The 13,310-nt window shown below is 41.0% G+C and overlaps 1 protein-coding gene across 1 annotated transcript in view; it reads left to right on the plus strand.

Moving 5' to 3' along the window:
- nrg3a (neuregulin 3a) overlaps positions 1-13,310 on the plus strand; it is a 334,685-nt gene that overhangs the window by 3,721 nt on the left and 317,654 nt on the right. The gene's annotated exons all lie outside the window — the stretch shown is intronic.

Below are 13,310 nucleotides of genomic sequence, written 5' to 3' on the forward strand. Positions count from 1 at the left end.
CTAAATCACTCCATTCCACCTGCTGCGGCTTCTGCCTGCTTGAATGCAAAGGTGCAGTCGCTGCTTTTGTGTCCATGATAATGAAAATGTCCACTGATTACACTAGAGAATGTTCCCTCCGATAATTAGAAACACAGGGGAAAAAAATGTGTATCATTTCATTACCAGGAGGAAAAATGGGGCCCATTCATCATCATCCTTTCATTTATTAATTAACCATTAACAGAAAGAATGTCATTTCTCCAGCAAGTGCTCATGAAAACCATTAAGCCCCGTTGATGGATATCCAATGGAAAATGTCACTCCCTCTCCGGCTTTCCTGAGAAAGTTCTGCTACTACAGAACAGCCGACCGCTTCGATAATCCTAAACACCCTTCACCCTCCCACCCCTTCTATTCCACCACCCACATGCTGCTTTGATTTGAAAAGGCCATCATTTTCACATTAACTATCCATTATGTGTGAATGTGTTATATGGTATCAGTGAATTGCCTGTGTTGGCTTGCACTCAGAAATAAAGACATTTCTATTAGTTGAAGTAGAGTAGGCCATCTGTGTGCTCTTATTGACGCTATCCATATCTTTGTGGGTCACGAAATAGAGATGGACTAAAGATTTTATCTCACATCGGGCTGTGGTGTTCTCACCGGTCTGCTTCAGCAAATAGAGTTCCTGAGTGGGATGAGCTGATGGTTTCATAAATATGTTTTACTACCGTGGATTCCCATTTCCAAAATTCATCCCAGAGGTACTTCATGCTAACCACTGTGTGTATGTTTAGCTTTAGCTTTCCATTAGCAGCAACCGACTGTATTTTTAGCTCGGGGAAGCTTTTTGATAAAGTGCACATTGGAAGTTGTTGTTGATCTCCCTCCTTACATTTCTGTCTACATTGCTTTCCACAGCTTGATTTAAAAAAAAATATTTTCTCCTGGTGACTCAACCTTCATAGCGATCCATGCATTCGAAGTGTCCCAGTTGCTAGTCTGCTGTTATTTGCTATGCAGGAAGTGAATGGCACTTATGCCTCCAGAACTCCAGTTGCAGTTTAACGTTGGTGGTATTTGGTGACATTCTAGCTTGTCTTACTATCAAAAAGTCAAGATCTGACAACTATAGGAATATAATAGTCGAGACATCTTACTCCTCACAAATGTCACTTTGAAAGCATGATTGACATTTAAATCCGTTGGACCTCACAAAATCTTAAGCCATCCCTGTGCTATAAACTGAAGAATGAGGCAGACAGACCCAGGAGAGATGATACTATTATAGGAAGCCAAGTGACCTCTGCACTGCAGGCCAAAATGTCAGGTGATGTCTCAGCGATAATGCCTCTTGAATCAAGCAAAGTGGAAATACGTGCCCTTATCTATCACCTTCTAAGATTACAAGTTAGGACCACTAATCCATTGATGCTTCAGATGGGGAAGTAGATTAGAAATGTTTTGTCCTGGGGTTCATACGTGTTCACATCATTTGGATGCTTTACTAAGCAGATAATCTAGTTATTGAACAGTTATTGAAATAGGTCATAAGCATGCAGAGGGATAATAAAAATGGAATTATTAATGTTAGTAAATAAGACCAGATGAGTCCATGTTGGGATGAGTAAATCCCTACAAAGGTTTATTGAACAATGAGAAGGCACTGGGACTATATTTGTATGATATCCGAATAATAAAGGAGAAGAAACACGGGATGTCAGTAGATTCTGGTCTGTGATCGTAGATTATAACATGATTGTCATGTCCGAGCTTCAGAAGATGTCCTGGTGCACTCTGAGGTCTTTGTCTCCATGCTGAGCCACTCAGTGAGATTAGGTTTCAGTCAGACAGTGGCCCTGAAACCTAAATCCAGATTAACAGCCCATCACCATGACTGTGGAAGCAACAGAATTACATTAGCCCACCTATCAGTCACACGCACTCTACATGAGCTTACAAGCAGGCTGACTGCTGAAGGATTGTTTTGATAGATGGTCCGTAGCGGGATGTTTTTTTCTTAGGGGAACATTTTCTCTCGGCTGTGTTTCAGGATCCCCCAAGGGGACGTTGAGGGGGCCTGAGGAAACGGTTTAGACGCATGTTAAAAAAACACTGATGTGACAATCACACACAATGAAGTGGTGCTTATTGCTGTTTTTCGTGACAGTATAGTGGAGGCAAGTTGTATCTCAGAGTTTATGGCATATTATGTCGAGCCATGCACTGTCACCGACCTTTCACTGTGAATCACTTTAAAGTGAAAAAGCTTTAAAAACACCAAAGATGAAATGTATCAGGTGAAACATAAACATGTAGTTTCCAGCAAGCCATGTTTTGTATTGCATTAATCCATACATATTGAAACATATATATCTATATCTATATAGTTAGTCAACTCAAAAAATCAGTTCTTTTCTCAGCTCAGTTGCCAAAATAAAATGTTGGCAGTTATCATATTTGCAAGCCACCGAGATGTTCAAACGTGTACATGTCATACATACCATATTGATATTTCCACACTACATGTCACATCACATTCGCATTACATCATGTTGAAAGGTAGAGGGGATGGTGGTGGAGTAACAGCTGGGCGAGGAGGCTGCCAAGACAGTGACACAATTTCAAGACTGCTTTTCAACAGCATGACATCACTGGATATTTTTAAGGAGACCTTGGGTAATTTCAAGCCTCGTTTATGGTGACAAAATTGGGATATTTTTGATGAGACATCTGGACATCTTCATCCATGTTTGTGGAGACAAGTGCAGGCAATTTAAGACAAAACTAGATGTTTTCCAAAACCTAACCAAGTGGTTTTTGTGCCTAAACCTAACCAGACCATGAACACAGCATTCTCATAACATAAAATTCAATCTAAGTAAATGTTAAGTTGCACCATAAAGACATGTAAAGTTTCAACATATCCGTGGTTTGCAGAAACTTGCCATTGCCAACAACATTTTCTTCATGGTCAGTATATGGATCAAAATCTGTGGCAAAGGTGGCATATGGCAAAGGTTTTATCCAGTGTATTGTACGATGACTAATAAGTATACATAAAACAAGCACTTCTCTGCTTAGTTTGACAATGTATATGGTACTCTGTCTGGGCCTCTTCCATCCAGTCACCTTTGCACAGCAATGCCGGTTGTCAAATAATGCAAACTGTGTTGGATTGGTTTCAACACGTTGTCTGATATGTCTCCGAGCAACACACTCTTACTCCCAACTCATCAAATATGGCAGCATGGTCAGTGGCCTTAGGCTTCAAACTATGACGCTCCACCAACTCTATCTTCAGTTTTGCACATAAACGGTTGCAGTTGGGTAAAGATCATACTTAGGGATAAAATATGTACGTTCACTCTTGCAACTCAGGTAACATAACATGACAATGACATAAGTTACACATGCTAACTTGATTACATAACATAATTCAAGAACACAGAGGACACAAACCCTGGTCTCCGGAGGGAAAGTCCAATTTTCGACCCATCTAACCGCCCCAATTGGCCCCCGACATGGACTTTTCCCCGCTCTTTAAACTCCTGCACTAGAGGAGTACTTCAAAAAGTGATTCCAGAGGGATACAGCGTCAAACTCTGAAGTGCAGGGCCACTGACCAGGCAGCAGTATTTGATGAGTTGGGAGTGAAAACGGTGCTGCTCTCAGCTACATCTTGGCCACGATCACCAAATCTGGCCAACTGGGAAAACAGTTGTGTAATATTGTGTACTGGCATCATTTTGGTGGTTTTCTATCCAACTACAGTAGATGTACTTTCAAAGCAAAAGAATATATTTAAATGATGTGTGTTGTAAACATAGTCCTAGTTCTTCAGTCATTTCAGTTCATGTACCACACAGGAAATGCCCCCAAAAGAACTAGAAATTAACTTTCATCACTGCTGGCCAACACCAAGGGCATCAGTTTACATGTTTGTGTTGCACTGGTCATCTCATAGTGAGAGATTTTAGGTTTTAAACCAGATTTGAGGTTTTAAACAAGATTGTGGGGCTCACAATCTTTACACTTGGATTAATTCTCTGTAAGCTGCTTAGTAACAGGTTCCCTATGGGCTTTTTCTATGGATGTATGTGTGTGTCCGTGCACACTGCCCATTCACATGCTTGCACATATGCACACAGGCTTGTGTCCACATCAGCATATGTGTGTGTCTACAGTATATGCCTTCAATTAGCGTGACCCAGCTGTGACCTGTTGAGTGACTGAGAACTGAAATCAGCACCATCCTTGAAGTCTGATTGCTTCCATGCAGCTAAAAGAGCTCCTTCGGACATAATTACAGCTTTCAAGGAAACAATAATATCAGACCAATGGTGACTGGAGATGAATTAAATGCAGCATGTTCCATTTCATAGTGCACAATTTTCATACAGTATTGTGTCAATATGTTCTGGGATTATGTCACTCATCAGAATCTGCAAAGTGGCTGTTAGGGAGGGGTTAGTACACTGGGTTAAGGTTAGGGGACTATCATGTTTTAGCTTAAATTACTTGATTTGATCACCACACACACAGCTGGAAACTGTCTCATAGCCTCCTTCAACATATCCAGTGTTATCACACTAACGCAGTGATCCGCAGCGTCCACCACCATCTCCTCCACCTCCCAACATGAAATCCAGCTCATACATACGTAATGCAAATGTGAAGTGGCACATGTTGTAGGAATGTTGATATGGTATGGATGACACATACAATCGTGCAGATATAAGTGGTTTGCAGAAATGTTTACTGCCAACATTTTAGTCTGGCGACTGGGCTGGATAATTCAGGTTGTTACCGACAGGTTTTTGCTTGTTAGGGGCAAAGATGGAGGACAGAAAGTGGCAGAGAGACAACTACCCTGGGTCCCATCCAGATGCCCTGAAAGTCTGTTGTTCATTTTGTTCGGGAAAACTCAATACGAAAGTACAGTAACATCAGTCCATGATTTTAGAGCTTCTTAATAGACAGTGTGAGTGAGTTTTTGCGATTGCTGTTTCATTACGATGTATTCTTCCCTTTCGATTTTCCAACCAGCTCTGACATTGTGAGGTAAATGATGTGCAGTTATGGCTCAGAAATGAATTCCAAACACAACTAAGCCGAAAACATCTACCCATCTCAAGGGTTTTGTAAACAACATGTCTGTGAACAATTGTAATTGCATGCATCTAAATGATGAATGTCCATGCTTTCTTCATGCTCCACTTCAGTTGCCAAGGTGTCATATGACTGATGACAGAAGTTGAATCCTAAAAGATCAAGGCATACATTTACAATAGTCCTGTGTAGTTAAGTTCAGTGTATGTGTGATGCAGCTGGTGCCGGCTTGACCACGAACCAAACACGTCAAAAACCCGTCATACCATCTCGATTAGAGTTTTAATTTGGCGGAGAAGCCATGAGAATGAAGTTCAGTGTCACTTTGATTCATTCTGATGAAATGTCTTGCAGGAGGAAGAGTGATGAAATATTAATGATGCGAAAGAGAAACATGTTCAATATGTAGAGGAACGTGTAAATAATTGAAGATGGCCCTTTGACGAATTATCCCACGCTGAGCAATTCCCGGTACATGCATACATCTTCAGTGAATGAGGTGTTCAGGCTTCCTTTCATTCCCCACGCTGAAGGGGATTTTTCTTGTTGGTGAGAAGAAAGTTAATTGTTTGAGATTTTTAAGAAAATTACATTGTGATTTCATGAAGGTGAACATTCTCCATCTACCTCTCCTCTCTCATTTACTCTCTCCTGCCACCCTACACTCCTGAGCACACATCTATCATCCCGGTCCAGACGACGATGAAGTACAAAGTTGCTAAATGCTACTGCTAACTTCAGCCTTTAATAATGAACTCAGGTTCATGCTACGTTGATTAGATGAAGCTTCCTCCAGTCTATTGGAGCCAGTGGCGAGAGAAGTAGCGTCTGACGAGATGTAAGAAACCTGCCCTGCGCCGCCTCTCCAGAGGAGGCTGCCACCTGCTAGCCAACTGCTCAACTGTGCGAATTCTCTGAGGTGTTTACCTCTGACTGCTAATGGGAAATATCTTCTCAGGCTCTTGACGAGACAATAAAGATTAATTTACCTAAACAGTGACAGCACTGGTAACAGCTCAGCCATGTAGCAGCAGTAACCTGGAGCTACATCCCAGTCATCAACAGGTTATATGCCCAATCATTAATGTTTCCATTACACCGGCACTATTACTGTATAACAAGCTGGGATTTATTTTTGTTTCTCTGTGTGGATTTGCATATCATTGACTAAATTAACTTTTTAAAGATTATTAAATTCATAAATTAATCGTCTCATTGGGTAAGAAAAATGTTACGTGTCCTGAAATGCTGTGTTGCGAACTTTCTTTCGTTTCATGGTTTTCTTATATTAACTTGTATTTACTTATAAAATTCTGATAAAACAGAATGTAAATGAAGCCTAGAACCTAATATTTGTTTCCAAATCTTATATAATACATCACACCTAAGAAACACATTGATTTTTTTGTGGGTAATTAAATAAGAGAGGTTTCCACAGAGGCAATAATCTTCACCCTCTTCTCCCACAGCCCACCCTTGGCTCCCTCTCTTATTAAATCTGTCAGCTGGCCCACAGCAGAAAACCGTTTAACACAAGTAAGCAAATAAATATCAGACTGTTATGAGTTCAACTGTAGCCAACAGCTAGTTTTGCAGCTTGTTTCTCTGTTTCAGCAGGAAACTCAAGCTATCCACCTGATCAGTGGATGCACCACATGTCAATGTTTTAACACTTAAAATGACCCGTTTCCATTTTCCTGAGACTGCGTTTTAACATTTGTAAGTGTGAAACCATTGGATATTTTTGATGAGGGTCCAGAGCGTTTCAACATTTTTAAGCATGATACCCCTGAATATTTTTAAGGAAACCTTGGGACCTTTGACAAGAAGTCGGCACATATTAAACCGTGTTTGTGGTGATCAAGACAAGTATTTTGAGCCAAAACATGATCTCATCTGAACCCTAACCAAGTGGGTTTTGTGCCAGAACCTACCCAGATTATAAACCCAGCATTATCACAACATGCATTTGAAAATTGAACCTGAAGAAATGTAAATTTGCAACATATCCGTGGGTTTTCGGAAACATACATTGAGATTCTGGCGATTGGGTTGAATAAACACACACATAAATATATTTTGGGTCAGCCGGCATCTAAACTACATAGGCTTATCTCATCCAAATCAAGCAAACATATTCAGAGGTTAATGATTTATATTTACAGTATTTCATTCAAGTTAAGTTCATAAGCTAAAGTGTACTTGAGTAGAGAAGAACTTTAAAGGCAGTGCCTTGATGTAAATATTTCAAAGGTCCTCGACCCAATTTTATGCTTCATTTGATCTGAAAGACTCATTAAGCATGGTAAATATTCTGTCACAACACCACAAATACATCTGCAGGATTTCCGTACTCGTCTATGTGTCATTTCTTCCAACAATCCTTTAGGAAGACAGATTTTGTAATATACCACGCAAAATCTGTCAACTGACATATGTAGACATCAGCTGTAGGTCATATAATCCAAATGACTCAGTTTGACCTCTTTCACTTTTATGCTTCAAGCATTAAAAATTTGCCGGTGATGCATCGGTGTGAAGAAAAGCCTCTCCCCCTGCCTTCTGCTCATTATGCTGTTGGCACCTGGCAGTAAACAATGCTATTAGCGAAGATAAAATGCTTAGACAGTGATTATTTAACCTCAGTGTACACTGAGCTAGCAGGGAGCCTAACAATTCAGGCCTGAACCAGTTTTAGTCTGATATGGTTTCTTTCATGGGCTGAGCTGTATGATTGAATTGTTTCTTCCTCTACAGAGCCATCCCTCCCTCCCTCCTCCCTCTCTCTCCCCTCATGTCTCTCAAGGTCAGCTCGTCTGATTCATATTACCGCTACTCTGCTGATGTTGACTGGACTCGCTGGAGTGTCATTAAGAGCGGTAGCATACAAAACAACACACAAAAGTTAGTCCGATAAAAATAATATTTCACCTCCAGTTCAGAGATATCAGCGGCTCCTTATGTAATTTTATATGACCATGACCAGGGGATATATGATACTTTCTCCTCATATAAATGTCTTTTATAATTTAAGATTTTCTATAAACAGGTCAGCTTTGAAATATGAGTATTATTTTTTTACACAAAACAACCCAATGCTTATGCATCAGTAACAAAAAAACACCAAAATATAAATAATTTAACACTCTCTAAAGGACCATTCTGTGCAGTGGGTACCTAAGTACTTTTTCCAGCACAGGTACCAGGGTTTTTTCAAAAGCCAGAGGTTCGTCTGGACTGATTAGCCATGTTTGTGGTCAGCTCTCTCCTGTTGTTTCATGTGTTTCCTGTTGTTCACACGCGTTGCCTTATGCTTTCAGGTGACACACTCAAGGTCGCGTGATCTCGATGTTGTTTAGCTTAAAGCTTGTGTCACGTATGCATGCTGTGCTCACATGGTAAATGTTTCTGCCCCTAAGAATGACACACAAACCATGAATATGCTGAAACTGTGTTCATGCTGCAAGTTTACTCTTCTCGAGGTTCAGTTTGCAGTTTTGTGTTGTGACAACGCTGTGTTTACCGTCTGGTTATGTTTATGATTAAAAACGTAGGTACTTCTCACCAAAAAGATCAGTTACTGTCGTCTCAAACCTGGCTAGCCTATGACATGTACAAATGTGAACTTATCGGCAGTTTGCAGAAACGTTAACTGCAGATATTTTCTCATGGTGTCTAGGCTGCATCGACAGTGTCATCTCTACATCAACCACAAACATACGCTGGCTTCAGAGGACAATTTGTTTGAATTTCTCGTCTACATACTTAAGTTGAATCCTGTGAGGTAAACATAGATTCTCCAACATGATGAGCAATGATTTGGAGACAACATCCAGCCCATAACAAGTGTTATAATGTTATGTAAAGGATTTGTATTATTGTACCACTGACCCAGAGGGTGTTTCAAGACTATTGTTTGTGAAAATGATCTTTTGAAATGAGGTCTGACTGAAGAGCACCTCAAGCTAATCCAATGAATCTGTTTTCCTGGCCATTAATTTTGACATCAGTAGCAGCAAGAGATCCTCCCTCTTGGTTAGCTGTACATAATGATTCTTTGTATGTGGGTGTGTCGGTGTCTGGTGGCATATTTTTCATGCACATTATATGAGCCACCTCAGCCATCCTCTCTGCCCAGTAAGAGATATTGATCCCAGTGTGATTGTATCCAGGTCTTTTGCCACTCAGCAGTTTAGCAGGCGGCCCTGTGAGTGAGCGAGCGGGCCTGCATATGGGCGTGGGTTCTGATTATCCCGAGCTCGCTGCATTTTGCTGCGGTTATTTTTAGCTTCAAAGATTGTTGCCAGCTTCTCTCTGGGAGGCTGTGTGGAGCTGGCTTTTCTGGTGGAGGCCTTGGAGCTGACAACGCTGGAGGAAATAGAACAAAGAAGCACAGAGGAGACAGGCGAGACGGCGACTTTAGTGTCAGTGGAAGATGGTTTTATTTTGGAAACATTACAGTTAGGGAGGATTTAAGATGTTAAGCCCAGTGAAAAATTACTTCCTGTGTTGTGTTTGTTTATTTTTGGGATGCTGCCGTTCCACTGTATCTTATTATGCTAAGTAACAGCAATTGGAGGCCTCGACGATGTGAGTCTAAAGATGTAGGAGGTTGGTTTCCAGGAAATCAGAGCTGTTTAACCGCACATTACTTATTATGTTACCATGCAGGAGCTTTCCACAGGAAGCAGGAGGCTTTCCAGAAGGTCACTTTCACCTTGATTGAGAACACACCTCAATCACACACACATATGTGCACTCACAAAGCTGATATTCGGTGTCATATGCTAGACGTCGGTCCTCTCAGCTTTGTCCTTGGGGCAGATGGTTACATCATTTCCCTTTTGGAGCCTGACATGGAGCATGTGTTTGTGTGTCTGTGTCTAGACAGTATCAGAATTATCATTTATCCGTAGAAAAGCTCAGTGTTAATTATTCTGTCAACATGTTTGACCGTATCCCTCTCTCTCTCCATGTTTTTATTTCCCTACTTCTTTCTTTCTCAGGCTGCTCGTAAATGTTTTATTTATTGAAATATTTGTCAGTAATGTTTTGGATTATTTCGTTAATTCTTTGATCTAAAAATAGCAGAAGATATATTTCAATTGTAATGACGTCAAACAGGGAAGAGAAGCAAACCTTCACCTTCACGTCAACAAGTTTCAACAAACTGGAACCAGCAAATAGTCTTAGTGTGACAGAGGACGTCAATGATTAGTTTTCTGTCATTCAGATACTTGTTTCAGCACTAATGTTCTTCATCACTCTCTAAATGTTCTCTGTTTCTTGCTTTTTCTTTATGACCTCGGGACATACCTGACAGCTGTCTCAGAGAGACTTTCTTTGACAAGTCGGGTGAACTGGTGGGTTGTCTGTCTGCATATGGGTTATTGAAAGAGACACAGAGCTACTGATGACAGGTGGACTCCTTGCTTTCTCCCTGCAGGCTGTGTGAGTCAGGATTTGGTGGACAAAAGATATAAGAAGGAAAAGAAAAAAAAGAAAATAGGCAGGGAGATGGAATTGTGAGGTTTGAGTAGGAAGCGAAAGGTGAGGAGGGAGACAAAAATGGACGAGAGGGGAAGTAAAAACAGAATAATAAGGATGGAGGGAATGCAGTGGGAGGCAGGAGGAGAAATGGTCAGAGGAAAACCTTTCCACTGGGCAAGATGAAGGGAAAAGGAAACTAGCCTCTCTCATCCATCTAGCAACACTGAACTCTCCCTTCATTCTGCCTCCATCTTCTCTGCCCACTCAGTTCATTTACATTTACATTACACCCAGCTGGAGTTGATTTGGTGGCGAATGATGGATGGCAAGGTTCTGATGCTGTTTATAGAAAAGGGCTCAGGGGGTTAGCAGTGTCAGCTGTTTGCAAAGTGGCGAGTGCAGTCGGATACAATATGGTTTGCTCGTTAGCAACCAAATTGCTAGCTGCAGCGGTGGCACATTTATTTATGGGATACGAGGGTTTAATGTCTGCTGCTTGTCACAGTAACTAGCTAGTTAGCACATCCAACATAAGTCTGACGATGTAACAGGATGGCCTGCGGTTGTTTCACTCCTACGACTTTGTCCTGATGCTCTGTTTAATGTGTGTTAGTTTAACAGAGGGAAGTTGTGTGTGTCTTCTACCTAAAAACAGACAGGATTAAGTCCTTGAACGACAAAAAGCTTTGACATGTTATCATTTTTAAAATAATTAGAAAATAATATATTCTCTGATAACAGCCATACATTATCATTGTTTTCTCCTACAGTTTGATGAAAGACAGTTCTCAGTCTGTAATTTCAGACAGGTCTGATCCAGGCAGGATTAATATCACTGGCTGCATCTGTGACACACACAAATGACCTAACCTACCCTGTTGAAACCAATGCTGTCAGAAAGGGGCTTTTGTGTGTCATACCAGATGGCCATTCATGCTAAAAAAAAAATAAAATCCCTCTGATCTCCCTCAAACCACTGCTCAGAAAAATGCAACACATTGTTACTGCGTGGTTCATTTTTTTTTTTATCATTGTACTTCAGCTGATGAACACGAACACAAACACTGCTGACGGGATCTCTACAAAACAGGATTTTTATCCTCACTTTCTTCAATGTTTGTTAATTTCTCCAGTAATAATGCATATATGTTAATGAAATAATCAGGTGGCTGGTGTTTATGAGTGAATACAATTTAATGTGGATCCTTGATCTGGCATGAATGACTTATGTTTAAGCTGTTATGGGTGGTTTAACATTTTGAGTCCTACAGGGCTATTGAATTTCATATTGGATTAGACTTGATTGATTTTGGTTTGTACAACATATCTGCAGCTCAAACCAACACAAGGCTGGTAGTGAACACATTCATAGGCTAGTGGTCAAACACAGATCCAAAACACTGAGCAGTCAGCTTGTAAAGTGGTTAGTTATTCAGATAAAACAAGCAATAGCCCTTCCTGTCAATGTGTGAGGAATACAGCTTATATGGCATCACAAATACACAACCTGCACACACACACATATGCACAGAGTGTTGCTAAAGTAGGTATGCACTTCTGTACGCGTCAAGTAAATGAAGACAAAGGACTGTGGGAGATGCAGTGTGACAGTGTTGTAGAGAGACTGAAAGAATGTGTTAATACAAGGAAACAGTAGAAAGAGAGGCAAGGACACAGAAAGTCCATCACTCTGTGGAGCGGTTGGGTTGATTTCTCACTCAAGACTAAACAACAAACAGCCGCTCAGTCAGATGCATTAATGTCAAAGACTGTATCGTTTGTTAAATCGACTATTACCAAACTGAATGCTAACAGTGACAGGTTTGTCACTGAATTGCATTCACTGGCCTCCATAACTGTTTGGCCTGCCTCACCGTGTATGGTACACTGCCTCTTATGTTGTGCATTCAATGTGTAATCATCCAATTTCAATGTAATTGCACACTGGTGGTGTGGAAATGTATGTCATCACAAGATGATGCTGGTCAATGCAAGATGATTCGGGCAAGCAGCAATCACACCACAGTCACAGAACAGCCTTGCATTGTACGCTGATTGCATCTCCTGCCTGCACGGTATGGACTGGTGATAGCGACGTGAACTTACGCGATGCTGCGAGATGTGACCGCTGTGCATGTTGCTTTTCAGGTTATTAGTCTATTCTGTGCACCATTATGAACATTATTCCCGTCACACTGGACAGAAAAAAACCTCACTGGCGTCTGGCTTTTGTCTTTAATGGGACAGGAAACAATTGTCATTCATTCCCGTGTCAAAAGACTGCAGCACAGCAGTTCCAGTCGGCTGTGATGGAGACATGATACCTACTGTAGGTGGACACGCTGGCCATTTTCTGGCATAATACTATGATGCGCCTTGAAGTTAAGGACATTAGTGCATAAGTAGTTTTCCAACCGTCTATGCTGTAGCAGCACTCTAACATTGTTCAGCTGGAGTTGAGTTTGAATAAGAGAGTGCAGTAAAAGATACGAAAAAGTAACCACTGTGACATTATCACTGGCGTCCATGTCAGTATCTGATCTGTGTCTGATACTGTGCATGCAGCACAAGCACAATGGGTTTCTTCCATTGTCGGCTCTGGAAACATCTTCTGGATGCACTCTGATGGAGTATATGATCTAATGCTTCCAACAGTTCACGTCAATAGCTTATTATCGTTGTACCCACATTTACAAATCCTGAACATGAGTGCTAATTTTAGT

This window comes from Pagrus pagrus, assembly GCF_965226575.1.
Source record: "Pagrus pagrus genome assembly, chromosome: 15".
In the NCBI taxonomy this organism is placed as follows: domain Eukaryota; kingdom Metazoa; phylum Chordata; class Actinopteri; order Spariformes; family Sparidae; genus Pagrus; species Pagrus pagrus.